This window comes from Larus michahellis, chromosome 5 (assembly GCF_964199755.1).
Source record: "Larus michahellis chromosome 5, bLarMic1.1, whole genome shotgun sequence".
Taxonomy (NCBI): Eukaryota; Metazoa; Chordata; class Aves; order Charadriiformes; family Laridae; genus Larus; species Larus michahellis.
Window position 1 is genome coordinate 69,420,520 of NC_133900.1, and position 18,497 is coordinate 69,439,016.

Genomic DNA, 18,497 nt, shown 5'->3' on the forward strand with positions numbered 1-18,497 from the left:
TGATGAAGCCTGCTGTTTTTCCCATTTTTATGTATCACTTGGTGCAGTAATCACTGTGTTTCAGAGGGGGAATAAGCTAATATGAAATTAGATAACTCTCTTAGGAAATTCTTTATTTTGGTATAGTAATAAGATGCTGCTTCATTGGGCATATCTGTGACAGAAAGTTAAATATAAAGACTTTTTTCACCATCATTTCTCAGTATAGGCTTTTTTCTATACATTCTGCATTCATGAAGTCTGATGATAGGTATTTAAATAGGGAAGGCATTTTTGAAGATTTCCTCTACAGACTAGAAATATGCCAGCAGTGTTGTCAATTTAATTTAGATTATTAAAGATACAAAGTGTAAATGTGACCCACAAGCCGATATGTTTTCTGAAGGAGCCTTACTGATAACAGATACGAAGGGATCAGTAGCCATCTTGCAGAAAAAAGGTGAGCATTATTCACATCATTCCTAGGACAAAGATTCCAGGGAAGGGTTCCATTTCCAAAAGCTTTTTATGTATTTTGCCTTGCAGCAATGTTGATTAACCATATAAATTTTCCACTGGTTCGATTGGACACTCTAGCTTTAACAGTCAGATTGCTGGTTTCATGAGGCTGGAGCCTTGCAGGTAAGATACTTTATTTTGAAGTATCACGTTTCCCATCTTTAAGGCAAGTGCACTATGTAGAAGCAGTTTTCCTGATCCTCTGTGTGTAGTGCAGAAAGAATGCAAAGGAGTCCAGGGACAGGCAAAATTCAAAACACTTTCTGCCCGCAACTTTTCCCTGGGAGTTATTGCATTGGCTTCTTGCTTGGAGTGTTAGTCCTGCGCTCTCTAAGCATTTAACATTCCCTAAGCACTGCGTTGTCGATGAGTTCAGGGGCTATAGATTCTGTTTTATTCAGCCTGTATTGATTGGCACTGAAACACTTTACTTTTGATTGCAACATGAATTGCAATGCTTAATTTGTCCTAAGAATGGTCTTGTGAGCTAAGCAGAGAAGTGCTACTTTCTGTTTTACAGATGGGAACTGAATTGGAGCACCTATGAAGTCCAGCTCTTCAAACGTACTTGGGGGAGTTCATCCACCACGTACGTACTGGACATCAGCCTAGGTTGCCACCTTAGGCCATGGGCATCTTGGTCTCATGCAGCATTGAAAGTTTTGCTAGTTGATATTTGCAGAAATCACTGAATAGTACAGAAGTCTGTCAGATGTCTCCCGTATAGCAATTGACAAAGGAATAGTGAAAGTTCCTTCTCCAAATCAAGCAGAGCTTGGCTTTGAAGGTAAATGCCATGTATCATAGCCGTTATAGCTGTTCAGGGAATAGCACACCTGCTCTGGCTTCACACAGGGTAGAGACAAGTACGGACTCAGAAAACCAGGATGGTACACAGATGGAAGCTCCTGACTGGCCATAAGCAGATGCCTTCCTCTCTACAGTCAGTCTCTTAAATCTGCCCGATTCTTTTATTCTTAATGAATGCTTAGCTAACTTACACAGTTTCCTGTCAGCCTGAAGGGTATGCTTCCCTTTGGTGGAGCATTAACTATGAATTACATGGAGCCTGGGCATTCATCTCAGGACGGAGGATTCCAGTAAACCGTTTTCTTTTCCCTTGTGCCATCACCCTCCCTTTAGTTCTCAGCTTCAGTTCTCAGCAATAAAAACAGCAACAGCTTCCTGGATCTGAATCTTTTCTACTTTAGATACAAACACTGTCTTTCTTTGCTACTACACAAAATGATGGGCAGTGAGAAAGAGGAGGTAAAGGGAAGCAATGGCCTTGAGCATGTATATTTTCTTCAAAGGTTTGTAAGATTTGAGTTAGCTGTGCCTTTTCAGAGATATGGGGGTTTCTCTGCATATTTATAAAGATTATCTAATAGCCAAAATGAGCATAAACAGAATTTTTTAATAAACATTCCTTATTCTGATCGAAACATCCTGTTCTAATCATGACATTGTCACTAATTTCAGAATGAGCTAGTCTATGTAAAATATATGCTAACAGACATATAGTACAGTTTAGCAGTTTATAGAAAGTCTGGTTAGTTCTTCGTATTTTTAATGTCTGTGTTTCCAGAGAAGCCTGAAAGAGAGATGCCAAAGCCCTTCTAAGATTTTTTGACCTTCTAAATAACAAAGGTCCTGTGAAGCGTACAAGACAAGTTGTTACAAAACGACCGGAACCAAACTATTGGGTTAACTTAATGCAAGTGCTTTAGAATTCACTGATTAGATTCTGAATTTAGCCAAACACCAGTTCACAAAATAATATCTTTCCTGTCTCTTTTAGTTTCAGGTATTGTTGCAGTGAATATAGTGACTCCATTCACTGCAATAAGCAGAACTTAAGCTTCTCTGATCAGTTTTCAGTTAGTAATGTTTTAAAAACATAAAATTATTCATTCCATTTGATTTGCTAAATTTAATATTATGTCACTTGGGAAAAAAAGCAATATGGTAACAAAGTGACTTATCTGAAGAACTGTGCATTCAGAAATAAAATTTATTATTTTAACTGGTAAGATTTAAAAGCAAAACAAACAGTTTATATGCATAATAGAGTAAATAGAGCTTACTTGCTTCAAACAACATATTGACATCTCAAAATGTGTAGTTTAGTTCTAAAGTAATACTGTTTCTAACGCTTTCTCCAACACATTATTATTTCTGCAGTGAAAGCAATTTTCGTCATTTATTGCTCCTCTTAGATATCTACCATGAGCTTATTTGATCTAGAAGAAGCTACATTAATTTACATCTTGCAATCAGCACTCTGAAGTACTGACTTTGAATGACATTTTCTTCAGCTCCTTTCAGAGATGACAAACACTGGCACTATTAGATGAAGCCTTAGTACTTTGCCTAAGAGTAAGTCTTAGGTCCATAGGTCATTCAGCAATTCTGCTGTTGCAAATTATGATATCTCTTGTATTAGACGAATTCCTTGCTTGTCAGAAATTATTCTTGTCACTGGGCTAAGACGCAGTTTGGAATGAAAGTGATAGTGTAACATATGGCCTTTGCTGTAGGATGGCAGACACATATTCACTCACTCAGAGGCTATTAATCAGCTCTTGATGCAGTGCCCTTAACTCGCTAACCTCACTTCTGCATTTTGCAGTAGAAAAAACACTCGACCAAAGTCTTTAAAGAAAGCTGTGCTTTGTATCGTACATTTCAGGCAAGCAGACTACCCTACAGTTTTTAATTTAAGCTTTTTTGGGGGGTTAAATATCATCTAGCAACCACAACAATATATTAGTACAGCAAAAGTTATGATACCATGGGTGGATAATTTGGTAATAATAACTGATTTTGTATAATGAACTTTTATGAAAACAGTTTTGTTAGATAGATTCTGCATAAGGAGAAGGAACCAACAATATGCAGCTCATATTTGCCTTCCATCTCATTATTTCTCTTTTCAGTCATTTCTTCAGTATAGTTCCATTTATTAAAGATCTTAGAAGGGCAGATGGAGCTGTTACTTGGACACAGATACTCTGTGTGGGCATAGCAAATAAATATATATTGCAAATGTAATAATAAAATAAATATAAATTATGTTAAGCCAATATTTTTACTTCGTTTTTCTAAAAAATAAATTCAGAGGCTGTTTTAAATAATCGTGAAAAAAAAGAACTAGAGCTAACAATGAGATTTACTGTGTCCATAATGAAAGAAGAAGAACATGCTGGCCAATCAGTACACAAATAAATTATGTCAATCCTTTTACAGCTCAATTAAAAGTTTAACCAAATCAAATTGAATTCTATGGAAGGATACACATTCAGAAAATCACAGCATCATAGCCAGATTTCGGTGGCTTCATTACCTCATGAAACAACCCCATCTAACAACAGTCACCATACAAAACTAGTCTGCTTTAGAGAATGTGCAAAATTATTTATTCTCAGTCAAAAATTTTTGTTGAAGCTTTATAGTGTGTGCAACCTCTGTTTTTGATTTGGTACAGCACTGGAGTGTGTGTAGTACTTCCACAAGAAGTAAAGTATGTAACAGGAACAGCAAAACACGTGCTCATATTTGATTTCATTTTGGGCAGGCAGTCAGCCTGTGTGTATGTTGACACCTGGATAATTGTCTGGCATGTGGAATTATATTCTTTTTTTTTTGATTGTATTAGGTCTTTCGAGAATAAGAGGTACCTGGCTTTTCTAATTTATTTGTTTGAGGAGATATTATATTTTCATTTTCATAGAAGAGCCAGTATACTAATTTTTATGTATCTGGTAAGAAAACTCTTACCTGAAGATAGTCATGCACATAATTCTTTACAAGACTGACACCTGTCTAAAACCAAATAATTTAGGTTTGGATGTGGGAAAACCTAACTGCCTTGTCCTACGTCCATGTTCCTTATGGATGTCTCTCACAATATTTCACACTATTCTATATAAGACTCTTGTAGTAACTTTGAGGACTATCCTGAGTAACACTTTACTCATTTCCAAGTATTTTTCCAGAAGCCAGCCTCAATTTAGAAACATAATTTGGTCTACAAAGTTATTATTATTTATTGTCACTTACATACAGTGATGTAGTCTCTACATCACACATTTATTATCATTAGTGCTGAGAGAGGATAGTTTGATAAAAAAGAAAACCTACCATAGGTGGGGTTGAAGAAAAGACTGGGGATTTGGAACATGCAACAGGAAACCCCTGCTAAATTCCCTGTGATTTAGATAAAACTGTTGGCAACCCCTAAGGTTTAGTGAAGAGCTAGTAACAGAGGCTGCAGTAACATCCCTCGTGTCCAGCGCTAGGTTGTGGTCTGTGTAGGCAGAGCAGGAAGGCGCTGGCAGGCTCACTGGGGAGAGGCAGAGATAAAAAGTGAACTGGTGGGGTGAAACGCAGCAGTGAAGGTTCAGATGTGGAAAGGTGGAACGGAGATTGTATACAGAGCAGGAGCAATGTATACCAGAAGTCAGTGAGTAGACCTAGTTATTTTTTACTGGAGGTCCTAGGGAGGACTTAACACCTCCCAGCAACCATGGGCTCCTTTTGTTTTTATTATCCAGAAAGTGGATATTCTATGGCACTTCACTTACAAGTACTCAATGTTTGCTTGAAGACCTGTTAGTAGGATGCATAAGTGCAGATAAGATGGCTGGATTCTTGGCATAATGCATGGAATAAAGTCACGGCTTAATGAAATGTCTGAAAGCCAGAGCCGGGGGAGAAGGGAGGATTTCCCAGTTGCTGCATTTATGCATAGCTGGGAGCTGTCGGAATGATGCAGCAGGATATACTGAGGAGAGGATACCGTTTAATGTTCATCCCACAGAAATATGCTTAACTGTTACGAAGTGGTGGGCTGATGATGGTCTGGAACAGGCACCAGCACAGTGATATATCGAGGTGCTCGCTCCTTCTGTCTGGGTGTACGCTTGCTAGTGAGGGGCAGCAGTCCTCCACCACTTCCACTCCAGTTCTCCTGATCAAAAAAAGAAGGCTCAGCTCTTACAGTTTGTTGACCCGTTCCACCTGTAATAAATAAGCACAAGGTTCCTTGAGGAGTACCCCATGACAGCCCTGGCCACAAGATTTGCATTGTCTGGCTGTCCTTCTTCACATCCTTGTACCTTCCTTTCTCAGCCCCAGCCTTCTCCCAAGTAAACAACCTATCTCTAATTACTTTTCCCCTATTGGTCCCAGATTTATGACATCCATACCCACATATGGCATTATGATCTAGTATCAGCCACATATGGTATCACTGCTATGGCTACATAGGTGATGTTGCCCACCTATGGAGTTGACTGTGCTCCCCTAAGGGTTCCAAATACTCCCCTCCAACAAGCTGTAGAGTTTAGCTGTTTCTCATATAACTCCTTCACTGCCTTTGAGATCCAGCCACCTTTCCTCGAGTTATCCATAACTTTTGTCAGCAGTTTCTCGTGTCATGTCTAGTAATTTTCCATAGTTAGCTTAACCTCAAGCCAGGGTATAGTTAATGGCCCACTGATTTGTCCGTCGCTCTAAAATTAACCCCAGAGATCAGGAAGGTACCTTTCCCAGTGAAGATTCACTATCAAAATCTTTCCCCAAATGAGGTGCAGTAGCCAGCCCTTTTCCTTGGTGGAACAGGGAAAGAAGCGGCAGCAGCACGCTGGTAACACAGTGATCACTGTATCTTTTCAGTATACAGAAGTTTTGCCTGAAGACACTTAACCATGCAAGATCCACTTCCCCAAACATGTTTTCACTACAAAACTATGTGGTATTCTGCTGTCCTTAATCTTTTCTCTTGAGTCACTTGACTTTTTATAAATGTATTGTGGTTTCAGTTGGGATAGAGTTAACTTGTGAATCTCTGTGGGGTTTGCTGTGAACAAAGCACCTCATCAGTCAGTTTTTTCAGGTCTTTTTATGGACCTTCTAACAGGGCCAGTGGTGCACTAATATAAGTACATTTAGGAAGTATGACATGGTAGGTACAGTATTTTAGCAGCAAAAAGACATTTTGCAGTTTGAGTAAGCTACATTTCTCATTATTAGGTGGTTATATAGTTAAAAATTGCAGCAAAAGAAAGGGTTTACACTGGATTACGGATGAAAAGACAAGTGTTGTTGAAGATATTCAGAATACTTATGGAACTTCAGACATTTTCTAATTCAACCTTTTTTTCTTCTTCCTCTTAAATATTTCACTTTAAGATCCTCAGTTGGCAGTAATTAGGCTTCTCAGGTTAATTAATCCCAGAAACTTCATTAGCATAATCCAGATGACCATAGGAGTTGACCTAAACTTAATCAACCCCATTGTCAAATTGCTCTAGCATGACACACAATGAACTGTAAACACTATATGCTTTCATTTACTGAGTTATGATTTGATTCATAATTTACATATATTAATATGTAAATCACACCTATGAACAGCATTTTATCTTTTTAATGATATTACATTATGGAAGGAAGGTTTAGAATGCAATAATCATTTGCATACCTTTTTGAAGAAAAGCACTACTAATGATGCCTTACAGAAAACATTAAAAATCAGTCTATTACATATTTCTTTTGTGTTTCTTTTCCCTTATTCTTTATTTCTAAGCCAGTTAATCTTTGTTTCCTACACTGTTCATAGCTTTCTGAAGCTTCAATTCTTTACTACTCTATTCTCCCCACAAGATACCAATTATGATGAAATAAAGTAAAGAACAGTTTCTCTTAAAATTAAATTAAATATTGACATGAATGGAATCATACATCACTGACTTGAATCCAGTGTATCAGGGATAAAGGTCTAGGCAATATTTGTTAAATAACTTGATTGTTTCCTGCATCACCTCTGTTACTCCATTTATGGCTTTATGTATTTGTATATATTTTGTTATATAAACATAAATGTCTCGATATATCCAGTATGCATTACAAGATGAGAATGCTTTTCTCATCCTGAACATAAAAGGTGAACATTGGTCTAGAGAACATGAGAGTTGATTGCATTAACTCACCAGCATTGCAAGGAAAAAACAATAGCAGGCACAGACTTAAGAACAAAATGTATCAAAATGTAAGAAAAGGAGATCCTGATGTCAAATGCATCTGTAGTCATAAAGACTAGGCAAAGAGAAATACAGGTAAGTTGTATAAAAGCTCACATGGTATTTGCTCAAACTTCTGTAGTAAAAAAGTCTGAAAACTATAAACTAAATGGCCCTTCATTTTACCATGCCAGAAAAGTAAATGTTAAGTTTTTCCTTGAATTTAACTTTTTTTTTTTTAGCTATCTGTGCTTGAATTACCAAAAGAAGACAGAGAATATAAATTAATAATAGGGAAGGTCTACAGTTATTATAGATTATTGAAGTCCATATTTGAAAGTAGAGTGTGATATGATAAAAGATTTAGATAACCACTAAGAGCTAGACAAAAACGCCTGGCTGAATTCACACACACATTTAACTGAGGTTAACATTGTACCTCTTTTCATGACAAATGTACCTCCTGAATATTCAAATGCAGCAGAGGCAACGGAAAATAAATAATGAGCTCGAGATGAGTGAAGAGAGAAAAACTTTCTGTGACACTGACCTCTGGAAAAATGCATGTAACGCCCAGTCCTTTGGACTAGTTCTCCCACTTAGTTTGTCATCAACTGAAAAAGAAATTGGAAAAATTTCTGTTCAAATGTTCATCTTGAGCTTTTTTCTGCAGGAGGGAAAAAAATTCTAAGCCATTGTAAAGTTATGCTAACCTGAGGTATACAGACAAGTAAAATAAACAAAATTAAATGAGAATAGTATGACTGTGGTATTCACCAAGTTCAACTCATTCATTGAAAAGATCTGTTGAGTAATTGTCTAAAAACCAAATAATGATTTAGGTTCTTGAAGTGCAATGCACGCAGGTGATCTTACGTTTTGATTTCTGTGGAAATCTGATAATTTCTATAGAACTTTACTACACAAATTCCCTGATATATGTCATATGAGAAATGTGTTATCCGATTTAAAAAAAACACCCTGCGCATGCTTGCAAAGGGAACATCAAAATTAGAATAAACTATTAGAAAATAGTAATTCAGATTTTAGTAACAAAGACCTTTTTTTTCAAATTTGCAGGAATGACAATAAAAAGCATTAATCAAAACTATTTTTTCTTGCTATTTTTGAGCATGTCTTGCATGTCAAGATTATATAAAAAATGGGTACAGTACCCATGCTGCTTGAAAGAAGCCTACTTCACAGTTCATGATCGTGTTTAGGCTTCTGAAGTGCAGAGAGCTATGGCACTTTGAAGACTATAAATTCATTTGAAATAATTTAATACACTTCAATAGTCATTCTCATAAATTCCATTGAGGAGAAAAGCTACAAAAGACAGAGCCCAGAACTGGCATAAATGGTGGAATAAAGATACAAATAATGTCACATCTTACTGATCTATTTTGCTTAGACATAGAGGCAATCTGTGGTTCAACAGAGCTGTTTTAAAGATTGTCCTGCAAGAACAAAGAGTTACAAGACTAATTTCAAAGGGTCAGTAAACTGTGATGTAAAGAGTAAGGAGTAAGATGTTTCAGGTTTGTTCAAATGAGGAAAGAAAACCTTAAAACTCAGTCACACTAAATTGACACATTCCGGAAGATGCAAAGGAGATGCCGAATCAAGACTGAGAACCTCAGCCTGTGTACAAGGATTGTCTGTTACAGCTAGTGCTCATGATATGAGAAAGCAACTAATACGCTGAAGTGTTAATGTCTTTTGTGTGGTTAGACTACACAGAGCTGTAACCTAGAATTCCACTGGAAAAGCGTGACGTGGACTTTCTGTAGTGCAAGAACGGGTTCAAGTTACGTCAGGGGAGGTTTAGATTAGATATTAGGAAACATTTTTTCACTGAAAGGGTTATTAAACATTGGAATAGGCTGCCCAGGGAGGTGGTGGATTCACCATCCCTGGAGATGTTTAAAAAAAGGGTAGATGGGGCACTGAGGGACATGGTTTAGAAGTGGCTCTTGTCAGGGTAGGCTAAAGGTTGGACTCGATGATCTTAAAGGTCCCTTCCAACCTCAACAATTCTATGATTCTATGATTCTAAGAACACCTCCCACCAGCTGACCGTTGCCCTGCCGGGCTCCAAACAAAGGCAACTTTGGAAAAACTTCCCCTCCCCCGCCCAAGTTTATGGCTGAGCATGATGTCATATGGCATGGAATATCCCTTTGGTCAGTTTGGGTCAGCCGTCCTGCCTTTGTCCCCTGCCACGGTCTTGCCTACCCCCAGCCTACTCACTGAGGGGGCAGCATGAGAAACAAAGGCTTGGACACTGTGTAGGCACTGCTCAGCAACAGCTGAAACATTGATGTGTTACCAACACTGGTTTGGTCACAAATCTAAACCATAGCACCATATGGGCTGCTATGGAAAAAAAATAACATCCCAACCAGACGTAGTACCCCAGGAAATGTGCTGTTATATGGGTGTAGCAGAACCTGCTGCTGCTTTTGTGTGCTATGGTGATCAATGGTAAGATAAAAACAAAAGATTAATGTTCCATTACAGACTGTTAACTTCAGTAACTGTGGTACGCAAAATAATGTAAATGTTTCAAAAATAAAAAAACCAAAATCATTGAATATTGCAGGAGCACAATTTTGTGCCCATATTCTTCAACGATAAAAGCTAAGCTTGGGTTTTTTTTTTTCTTTCAGCTTATTGCATGAAAATTAAATGTTTCTGAAGGGAAGCAATTTTACATAGAAACTACGGTGTCTGATGTATGTTCAAGAAATAAAAAAAATTCCAATAAGGTCTTAGTTGTAAAGATAAAAAATGCATTTTCAATGTTCTAATGAGCTGGAACTTGCATTTTGGGTGCTCAGAACCACAGTCCTTTTGCATCTGCTGTGCTTCCCTCATGAAGGTAACATGCTTCTGTCTGATGCACTTTTTCCGTATTTTGGATGCCTGTTATGTATCATTTTTTCTTGGTTGAGTTTAAAAGTAAATCTATATCTCTGTAACAAAAATAGAAAATTCATTAGATACATATATAAACAATGCTGGCCTATTAGCTATATTTCATTTTTAAACACAAAATAATAAACTCATTCATTTCCCATATTATATCACAGGGTTTTAGTTTGGGGTTTTTTGGTCTCATAAAAATCAGATACTGCCTCTTTATAGGATAATGAAAAATCTGAGTGTTTGACTTTTCAAGGTACATAACGATGAAAACAAGTGTGCATCTGAAGAGGGAGCTAAAATACAGTTGATATTTGTCTGTCTTATTTGTTCAGTATAGTTTAACTCCTGACTAATCTATCAGGAGAAAACCCCTCATAGTACTAGTACAGATGAAAAGACATGACTTATCTTCCTCGTGATATTTATACAGTGAAGATATTTTTACAGAAAATTGCATGGGAAAGTTGACACTTCAAGAAAATCAATCACTTACACTACTACAAGAAATATGATCTCACAAATACTTGCAATAAAACCTCATTGGGAGTCATTGCTTTCACATTCCAAACTTTCAGTTCTAGGTAGTGATTGATACTAAAGTAATTAATCACAGTTGAGAAAATTACATTATCTGTTATAGATTGAAATTAGAAACAGTGAAATTAATTTACGTGTGTTAATTTGTGAAAAAGATAAATTAAAAGCATTCCCCTGTAACGGCTGAAATTAGAAAAAAACCTCTTTTTTAAATGGAAACCGTGGAAAGTAGTTTGGCAATTTTGATTATAGATTTACTAAAGTGAAACACAAAATTCTGTTTAGAAGTATTGTCATTCCTGTACATGTATGTGTTGTTTACTTGGTCTAGTGGGAGGTGTCCCTGACCAGGGCAGGAGGGTTGGAACTAGATGATCTCTAAGGTCCCTTCCAACCTAAACCATTCCGTGATTCTATGAAATACAAATGCGTGTGTGAAGCACACACAGTGTTCAGCTAGTAGAGAATAGAAAATTGGAATACACTTGGATTTGAATGTCATTGGTAGAAGAGAGATGGACATTGTGAAAAGCTGCATAACATTGTCTCTATTTATTGCCTCTTGATCTTGCTGAGGTGCATAATAGACTATTTCCTTTCTCTGTAAAATCCTGGCAAAGTTAGAAAAGACAAGATAAAAAATGAAATTCAGAAAGACAACAACAGTGACAAGAGATGACTTACATGGAAGCACAAGACATTGCATAACTCTGCACAAGAGTAGTTATCATTAGCTTGTTGCCAACAGGAAAGGATATTTTGAGATGTATCTTCAAAAGTGTTTCCAGGGTCTAGTTCTATTCAGTATTTTCATTAATGACCTGGGTGATAAAATAGGCTAATTTGATTTGTGCATAACAAAAAGATAAGCAGACATGCTAGAACATTAAAGGAAAAGAATTCAAAATTATTCTTTTCTGTCAGCTTGAAGAAATGTTCTGAAAAAATAACGAAGATGAATTTCAAAACAGAATAGACTACTACGCATAAGTGGAAATAATCAATTCTGCAATCATAGGACAAAGAAGCTGAATTGGTCACAGTTTTTAGAAAAGGATGAGGAGATCAGAGTGTTCCAGTGTTTTTCAATCCACATAGTAAATAAGTTTTTCTTACATTCAGACAGAATTTCCTGAATTTCAACTTGACTTGGCACAAAGTCTGGGTAGTCAAACCCCCTTGCTCAAGCTGAGTCACCTGCAGCAGGTTGTCCAGGGTCAATATAGGTTTTGAATATCTCCAAGAATGGAGACAACTCAGCTTCTGTAGCAACCCGTGCCAGCATTCATCCACTGTTATAATAAAGAAGTTTTTTTATGTTCAGATGGCATCTCCTATATTTCAATTTGTACCCAATTCCTCTTATGCCACTGAGCACCACTGAGAAGAGTCTAGCTCCATCTTCTTTGCACCCTCCCAGCATGCATTTATGCACATCAATAAGATTCCCGCTGAGCATTTTCTTCTTCCGGCTGAAGAGCCTCACCTCTCTCAGCCTCTTCTCATATAAAAGATACTCCAGTCCCTTGATCATCTTTGTGGTTCTTCACTGGACTTGCTCCACTATGTCCGTATGTCTCTGGTACTGGGGAGCCCAGCACCGGACCAGGGCTGAGTAGAGGGGAAGGATCCCTTCCCTTGACCTGCTGGCAATGCTCTGCCTAATGCAGCCCAGGAGTTTGCTGGCCACCTTCACAACAAGAGAACATTGCAGACCCATGTTCAACTTGCTGTCTGCCAGAACCTCAGGTCCTTTTCCGACAAGCTGCTTTCTAGCCAGTCGGCCCCCAGTGTGTACTGGTGCATGGGTTTATTCCTCTGCAAGTGCAGGACTTGGCATTTCCCTTTTTTCAACTTCATGAGTTTCCTGTCAGCCCCTTTTTCCAGCCTATCGAGGTCCCTCAGAATAGCAGCAAAACCATCTGGTGCATCAAACACTTCTCCCAGTTTTGTATCATCAGCAAATGTGCTGAGGGTGCACTCTGCCCCATCATCCAGGTCACTAATGAGGAGGTTAAACAGTACTGGACCCAGCATCGACCCTTGGGCTATACCACTGGCGACTTGACTGGCCTCCGTGTAGGCTGTGTCCTGTTGATCACAACGTTTGAGCCTGGCAGTTCATGCAGTATTTGATCCACCTAGCCGTCCACTAGCCCATTTTTAGTCAGCTTGTCTATGAAGATGTTATGGGAGACAGCATCAAAAGCTGTAGTCAGGATAAGCAACATCTACTGCTTTCCCCTCATTAACCAAGCCAGTCATCTCATCACAGAACACCGTATCCTTGCATTCCAATATTTTTATTCAATAATAAATTTGATAAATGGCAACAGACCTAGCTTAAAAATGTGGCTGCAAATTTATTCATCATCTGGTATTTTTTTCATCTCCTCCCTGAATCTCATATTCTGCATCTTCAGGGTTCAGAGCAAAATCTAACATCCTGAGTCAAAAACAAATCAAAGAAACCAGAGCTCTTATCGGGTCGTGCTATCTTGGATGTGTATGACAGCAAGATGAGCTCATCATCTAAACAGGTGATTCTGTGTATTTCTGAGTGATTAACAGACCCTCAAATGAACAAACAGAAGTGGGAGTTATTGCCTCAATCCCATTCTTACACTGCCAAGTGTTCTAACAAGAAATAATACTTTACTACGCAAAAATCTAGATGGTCAAAAACTATTTTAAAATTTCTAATAGGAGGACGCTCAGTTTAACACATACTTTGGTAATTACTTCCTCCCTGACACACTTGGAAACAGATATGCAAATAATTTTTGCGTGTTTGTTTTGGGGAAAAAATATGGCATGTCAAGTTGAAATGTTATTTCATAGTTATTCCTTTTTTAAGAAAGGAGATACATTTTCTAAATGACCCGACTCAATATAAGACCTAACTGCCATTGATAAAATAGAGATTTTTCTGTATACCTTAGAGTTTAATGATTAGGCACTTGCTGGGCTGCAGGAACCTTGGATTCAAATTTTACTATTATCTTGTTCGGAACTGTGACTGAGCTGGAGACTCTCAGCTTCATAAAGAGGAGCCTAATCAGTAGCTGTTACAGCTATTATGAGCTGGGGCTTTTCCTTCCTCCTAAGGCCTGCACCCCAGGTGAGTTTCTTCAATAAAAGCCATACCACCAACCTGCATAAGGTTATTCTTACATAGTATCTAAGCCAGTGAGTAGTCACTTGTAACAAAATGGAACAGCTGCATCAGGAAGAGACCGTTTCCCCTGAAATTTAGAAGGCCCAGCATGACCGCGGAGCTGAATGCATTGGGATGGTGGGAGGTATTTTCATGTAAGGTGGTGGAATGGGGGCGGGAATGCGTTAAGGGAAGAAAACAGGCACATCTTAAGATAAGCATCTTTCCTCCTGTTAGCCCTAGCGCTCCGCATTCAGTTGCGGGGGGCTGATGTGTTCTATGTGAGGCCGGTGCTTCAGCTGCCGCTCGGCCGCAGGCGGCCCGTGCCACCTGGACTTTCAGATTAGCAGCTCTGTAGCAGAGGCAGAAGCCAGTGGCACCTGCATAAGTACCAGTGGCACCTGCGTAATTACCAGTGGCACCTGCGTAATTACCAGTGGCACCTGCGTGATTACCAGTGGCCTGCCTTGCACCTGAGCGTGAGCATGCTGAAAGAGCGGGTGAGCACTCCGCAGAGGCAGGGGCGGCTTTGCATAAGGATGGGGGCGATGGGCCCGTGGGGCGCGGACCGGCGGGACCCCCCAACCCTGTGCACAGGCAAGACAAAAGAGAGACAGATAGGCGGCATCGGGGGGGTGGCGGCAACAGCCTAGAAAGGTCGGGTTTACTTTGAAAGTTCAAAAGTTGTCGGTCTGGTCTCCTAAATACGCCTATCACTTCAATCTCTAGTTACCTGATAACCATATATGTGTGTGTGTGTATATGATAGAATAGAACAGCTTGGCTTGGAAGGGACCTTTAAAGGCCATCTAGTCCAACCCCCCTGCAACGAGCAGGGACATCTTCAACTGGATCAGGTTGCTCAGAGCTCCGGTCCAACCTGACCTTGAATGTTTCCAGGGATGGGGCATCTACCACGTCTCCGGGCAACCTGTGCCAGTGTTTCACCACCCTCATCATAAAAAATTTCTTCCCTTATATCTAGTCTAAATTTACCCTCTTTTAGTTTAGAACCGTTACCCCCTGGCCTGTTGCAACAGGCCCTGCTAAGCGCTTTGTTCCCATCTTTTTTATAAGCCCCTTTTAAGTATTGAAAGGCTGCAATAAGATCCCCTTGCAGTCTTCTCTTCTCCAGCCTGAGCAACCTCAACTTTCTCAGTCTTTCAGGGAAGCAGCACCATCTTACCATCAAGCATCAAACCTGGTTAACATGGCTGCAATCTCTGTGAGGGGTTACTAAGAACCAGAGCAATAGTCCCAAGTCCCTCAGAGTTTCATAGAATCCTTCAGTTTCATTGAATGCATATTTATGTACGTAAACATTCACTTCTAGCAATTTCAAAAAGCTTCAGCTTCATCCAGCCTGCTGTATTTGGGTTTTTTTTCCTGCTTTCTGAAAAGTTTTTGACCCCTCCCGTTCCTCTGTCTACTAAAATACATGCTGATCCAAGGATACACCTGATATATTTTGTGTGAGATTATATGTTAGATGAAAAAGACAATTTTCTACTAAAAATATTAGCATTTTGGAGTTACACTCGGCAAATATCCAGAATGAGTATGAACTTTAATGTTGTTTAACATCTTCCTTTTATTATATTTGATCTCCTTTGAAGAGTCACTGTAAAATCAATACAAATGAGGAATGTGAACTGAGTATCTTGCATACTATTACGAAATTGTTCATGTCGATCTATCTGTTAAAAATAAAACCAGTGCCATCATCAAAACAGCAAACTTCAATATCTCAAAATATAATTGTCAGCTTGGAGTAACTGCAGTTTTATACTGTGCTGCTATATAATGATTTTGTTCCCTTTAGGTACAATATACCCAAGAGCGTTTTCCAGTGCAATAACTGAAGAACATCCCTTCTATTTCGGTGTAAAGAAAACTGGGAATATTGAATCACTAGCTAATGAAAAATTACAGATCCATGCCAGCAACATAATGTATTGGTAGTTAGAAAGCTATGCTGCAAATTGTGCCAACAGAAGCTTTATAGAAGAAAATTAAGTTCACTGAATCCATTTGAGGACTTTTAAAGTTGCAAATATTGATTGATATGCTTTAGATTGTCTCCAAGGTCCTGATTTTTCCTCCAGTGTACACCAGGAGAACACAAATTTAGTTACAGTGAATTAAATCTGAGTGCTAGGACGTGATATTCAAGTGCAGAATATCTGAAGAATTGCTGTCAGGGTATTTTTTTTTTTTCCCCACTATATTGTTTATTTTCATTTCATTTTTTCCTTTACCATCTGTATAGGCCTAATTTCAAATGAAAAATCAGACAAACAAAGAGTGCTCACGGTTCTGTCAGGAAAAAAGCGAATAAAAAAATAATTGAATGGTTGTGACACAAAGAACATATGCAGTGTAGCATGCACTCGAGTGAGTGTGGGTGTTAGATATTGTAACTCCGTTACCCAGGGCGCACAAGGACAGGTCAGTATCAGGAAAAGCAATCTATAAAAAGGTGGCATTTTTGCCAGGGCTGAACTCAACCATTAATGCCAGATATAGCTGTGTAATCCACCTTCTTCAGCCTCCTGTGTTTAGTTTATAGAGTTCGCCTGGTAATTCAAAGGAATAAGTCTGGATGAAAGGAATCTGCTTTTCCTTAAGATTTCATAGCTTTTCTCAGTTATTTTGAGTTTTAAATGGGCGGATAGTAAGTGCTTAGTTTCCAAGGATGCATTTCGCAACACTAATTGTTACAATGCAGTCAGTGCAATACAGCAGTCAGAACCCGGCTGTGAAAATTCCACTATTTATATAAACATACATGCATGTACGTATGGATGTATAATTCAAGCAATACAGCATCAAGAGATAACCAAAAGTTAATGAAAGGTAAAAGCAAGGATTTTGATGATACTGAATATCGGTATACAAAATTACGTAAAAGAACTCTTAAAAAAAAAATCATATTCTATCATCTCCATCTTACTGTTTGTTCTTAGAGAGTTTGATTCTTCCAAACAGATAATAAGGGTCCTGCACTGAGTTTGTACAATGTTTGATATAAGATTTCTTTGCTGGACCTGCATCTTTTTATGGCAGCTGAACCTAGTTTAGGGGTTTATCTTCATGCTTTGGAATCCAGTGTATTGGTTTTTTCCACTTCTAAAAAGCCCTTCCCCCCCCCCCCAAGATTTTGCTTGTTGTTAACATCACATTTGTTGATGTTAACATTATCTATTGGCTTGACCCACGCTCCTCTGTGAACTACAAGTCATTTATAGCCTGCAACGGATGTTACTGCCGCAAGACTCACAACTGTGATATTTATGAAAAGCCTAAATTTTTAAGAAGTTCTTCAGTATGGTCTTTCTAAAGACATACGTGTGTCCTAAGAGAGATCTTTCAGAATTCTGTTTCTCTAGAAGTTAATTTCTTGAATAAAAGGTGCTAAAGTATACGAGCCTCGGTGTTCTATTTTAACTTACTAAACTGCTGGATATTGAGATTTTATGATGTAATCTTTTTCCACCTACTATTCCGAGTTGTTTTTCTGAGAAGGGTTTAATAGATTTCTTTTTTTTTTTTTCCTACCTAGTCTCATAGCTTATAGAAACTTACTCTGCCATTCCAGCTAACCAGGAAATGGGAGGTTCAGGTATGGGACTGAATCACAGAGTAGAAAATAATTCGATAGGTAGCCTTTCTGTACTTCTTCCTTCATGCCTTTAGTTAGGTAACTGGCTAGAGGCTTTTCAAATACAGTATACAGGTTCATTGAACCGGTTGATCCCATTAAAATGTGCTAAGCACAGATGGCTCAGTGATCTTTAGTTACCTATAACCCTGTAAAAGATTGGTAAACCCCAACTGGCTACATGAGTCATAAAAACGTCTGTTGTTCAAATAGGTAGACGCAGCTGGAAGCCTATGCTTTTAAAAACGCAACTTGCTTTCTACAAAGCAACACAGTCAAGAGTCAGCTCTTGCCCAATATGAGAGTCAAACTCCTCTGCGTCCACTTATCAGTACAGACCTCCCTGGATGGACTGACACCCTGCGCAGCTTCGCCGTCATACTTTTATGACTTATCAAGCCAGGCAGAGGTTTCCAGCAGCCAGCACAGTTACAGGTAACTCGTGCTCGCTGAACCAGCTCATTCCATCTGTGCTTAAGAGAGTTCAAACCACGAGGAGCAATCCACGTCACATTCACTTAAACATCTGGGAATCCTGATGCCGTTTGCAGCAGTGCCAGGGATAACCTCCTGCACTTTGAAGGGACAGTGCAGTTCTATGGCAGTGCAGCATCCGAACGCCGTTTGGTGCTATTATGCCTGATGGAAACAATAATCTTCTGTTATTAAAGGTCAGCTCATGATGTCA